The sequence below is a fragment of the Prinia subflava genome, chromosome 3 (assembly GCF_021018805.1).
Source record: "Prinia subflava isolate CZ2003 ecotype Zambia chromosome 3, Cam_Psub_1.2, whole genome shotgun sequence".
Taxonomy (NCBI): domain Eukaryota; kingdom Metazoa; phylum Chordata; class Aves; order Passeriformes; family Cisticolidae; genus Prinia; species Prinia subflava.
The window spans coordinates 96,700,558-96,704,421 of record NC_086249.1 but is presented as its reverse complement, the minus strand read 5'-3'; positions in this window follow the sequence as shown (position 1 = coordinate 96,704,421).

The window sequence follows — 3,864 nt, the reverse complement described above, 5'->3', positions numbered from 1 at the left end:
ATATCGGTATAACATAAATACTAATTTATACTAAATATTTATAAAATTATTTCATGTTATTGTTTCCACAGTGTTGTTTTGGCCTTTGTGTGCTTCCTCCCCTTTCCCCCCCCCCATTTAATTTATGTATTTTATTTAGGGCAGGTTTTTATGTATATTTCAAAAACAAATGTAAGGTGATAAACATGTCAGTTTATTCTGTTGCTGCTGGTTTTCCAGAGATTACTGGGATAGCTCAGCATATTTTCCTGCATGTGCAGGTATACAAAAAAAAGTTGCCATGAGAACCTGTGATGCTTAAATCCAGAGGCTGTACCTCTGTTGCCATAACAGCCTACCCAAATACTATTATTCAGCAATTCAAGACAGATAACTTCTGGCATGCAATATTTCTAGACTGTGATCAAATGCTATTTACAAATACAAAAAAAAGGGATGTTTTTAGGGGAAAACAACAATCGAGGTAATGCATAGGCACAAAAATACATTCTGCATGCAACATCCATTACCAACAACCTGGAAAATGTCTTCCAGAGGAGAGCAAAAGCTTGGAAATGTAACAGTTTTTATACCCTACAGATACAGATTCAGGCTTTCCAAAACACAAGGCTTTTGTTCATGCCTATTGACATTCACATCACTGAGTTTCAGTTGCAAAAGATGTAGTGGAAAGCAACTTGCAGAGCTGAATGGTAAATCAATACCCTTGCTGAAAGATCTGACTCCTTCATCAGAGGACACAATCGATTCTCGCACTCAGCTCTCCCCACCCCACAGACCTCGTCCTGGGCAAACAAAACAGCATTTTATTGTCTCTTACTCAGAAATCCCAATCATCATTCCCCCCCCAGACGCGTGGGCAGCACCTGGTCACCACGTCCTCTTTCTCAGAACCGAAGCAGGAAAGAGGGAGGGCAGCTGGAGAACAGGGGCCGAGAGCTCTGCCCAAACCTCCCACAGCTGCTGTGTCAGGGGCCTGCAGCCAGAGCCCGTGCTCAGAGAGCAGCAGTGCAGAAGAACAACAAACCTTAAATGTACAAAAGCAGGCTCATGCATATGAAGGGCATGTTTGATATTTATCAGTCAACTACAAACCGTTCCATTCTCAGGCAGCTTTCTTCCAGGCTGAAGAAATCTGCAGTCATGCTGACTTTCAAGGAAAGATCCTATTCTGTATTGTCAGACAGACATTACTAATTTTATTTTATTTTGTAAAATGGTCATAATCATTGCAGAAGCTGATTTATTCTGGAAAGACAGCATCAGCCACTTCTTTCCCACATATGGTTATTTTTTTTTCTCTGCCTAAATATAAATGCCCATTTCACTTTGAGCCCTGTAATGTACTTGTTTCTTACATGAATTACATACAAGCCACATCCTGTTATCTGAAGCAGCTTTTGGATTTCAGGCAGTTTCTACATAAACAACTATTTCTTACTTTCCACTATACTCAGATGAAAGTGCATTTGTATCTCTGTCCTTCTTCCATTTAAACCTAATCTTGCTCTGCAAAGGTGCCTCTCTGGTTGTGCCTGTTTCCTCCTGAAAGCACTTGGATAGCAATTAGGCTGCTATTACCATGACTCAGGTTGTTATCTAAAGCGATTATCTTATTCTCCCTCCTTGTCTCTCTCTCCCCCACACCTCCTCTTCTGCTTCAGGGTCAAGCATTTAAAGGGAGAGATCCCAATTTTTTAGTAGCTCTCTTAAATAAGGAATTTTTAGTCAAGGGCACATAATTTCTTGACATGAGCTTATCAAAGTGCTGATAGGAGCCCTGGTGTCTGAGGAGTGTGTGTTGGAGAGGAGAGTTTGAATTCTGCTCTCACAATACATCCTAACACTATGGCTACTTTAATATGACTAACATAATTTAAGAAGGCAAAGAAAATTGAGATGAACATTTCAGTAACTCTGTGGTTGATATTTTGACCAACTGTCAAGAAGCTGTTCTCAGAAGGATCATTTACAGCCACCTTCAGCATATTCCAGCAGCTTCCTTAGGCCTTTTTTGCAGAACATTTTACTCATTGCTGGCATGATTACAGCAGCTAGGAATTTTATTGTTTACAGATGTTGCGACTGTGTCTCCAAGAGTCTGAACCCATCACTGTGGCAGATGAACATCACCTGTGGACTCCAGGAAGGCTGCATGTGTAGTGTGACAAGAAAAACCCTTGGCAGAGGGAGAAAAGAGAGGGGAAAGGAGTTTGTCAAATATGTTGGAACCTTTGGTTTTAACCCCTTTGCTGGCTCTGATTTCTTGTCTGCACCAAGAAACATTAGAGGGAAGACAAATGGATATAAAGTGCAGACTGGGCTTTGTGCTGAATGTGAAAAAGCATTTCATGCTCTGGTTGCTCGGTTCAGATGAAGGCAAAAAGCCAAGTATCTAAAACTGAAATAAATGAAGTTCTACAGTGCTAACTCCACCTGCCATATTGCTGGTATTTCACCTTGGGGAAGATGGGACCTCCCAGCACGCCAAGGTTCATCTAATTCCCCTTCTACTGTCCTTTCAAAGATTGAAGCAGCGGGGATTTATTTAGGACTATCCCTTCCCTGAGCTTCCTCCTACCACAGGTTTCTCTCTCGAGGAAGGACCTGCTGGGACGTAACCAGCTGCCAGTGTAAATGGCTTGGGCAGGAGGGGCTAAAAGGGACTGCAGGTTTTGTTACCTTGATTATCAGAATTGCTGTAGCATATCTTGCTGGTATGGACAGTATGGGCTGGGAGGCATCCCTTGTTCTCCCAGATTCAGGAGGGATAATTAACAATTTAGGGAGATCAATCACCACTTTGCAGTGACATCTCACTGCAGATTTTAAACCAATATTGACATATGAAAGGACCCTAACTTGCCACACACCTCATTAAATGCAACCTGTGTGTCTATGACAGCTGCTGTGTGTGTCTCCTTGGCACTCTGTTCACAGTCTGACAGACTCATACAACAGCTATGGACAGTGCTCAGAAGGGACATGATTTTCTCCATCTTCATTAATTACACAGAATGTGAGCACAACAGCAGCTTAAATCAATGTATTGGCATCCAAATTGACAGGGCTGGTCCCTAGCTGGTGGAGCCATGTCAGCTAACATGGACTGAGACTGAGACTGTTCCCCAATCTGTGTTGTGCTGGTAAAATCATCACTGTCTTTGAAGAGCATTTGCAGTTTAGAAATATGTAGCAGAATATGACTGACAAGTAAAGGAACAGAAGTTTAGGTCAAGCCAGGATTATTCTGTGCACTGCAGCGTTACTTCTGCTTCTGCTGTACTGGGAAGAGCTGGCTTACTGTCTCTCAGGCATTTCTGCTGACAGGATTAGGATGGCATTTTGGAACATTAGGCAGGCTCTGAAGGGCTGAAGGGAGCAATGTTCCCGAGGCTCATTCTCAGACCTTCTTATATCTCTTCCAGGGCAAGTGTTGAATGAACTACCTTGCTTGAAGTGGAAATCCCCTCTACGAGTATTAAAAGTGCTTCATTTTGTTAACATCTGGTTATTACTGAACTCTGTGCTGATGTCCTTCACCACGTGACACTTCTGCTTTAGCTTTCCAAAAAGCTGATCACTGAGACCTCCTGCATTTCTGCCATGTCAAAACCTCCAGGACTGCCCCAGCATTTCCCTCCATCCTCCCACCATGCAACCCTACATTTGGTGATTTTGCAAGCTACACTCCTGTGCTCTCTAACACCCCTTGCCCCTATAATCCCCCCTCACAAGATGATCCTGGCTCCCCTAACAACCAGAACAACCAGTATAGTATGATGGCAGAGTCAGATACTGAACATCTGCAGGGACAACTGGCAAAGGGAGATGGGGAGAGCTGGTGATAGCCTGAGTTCCTGT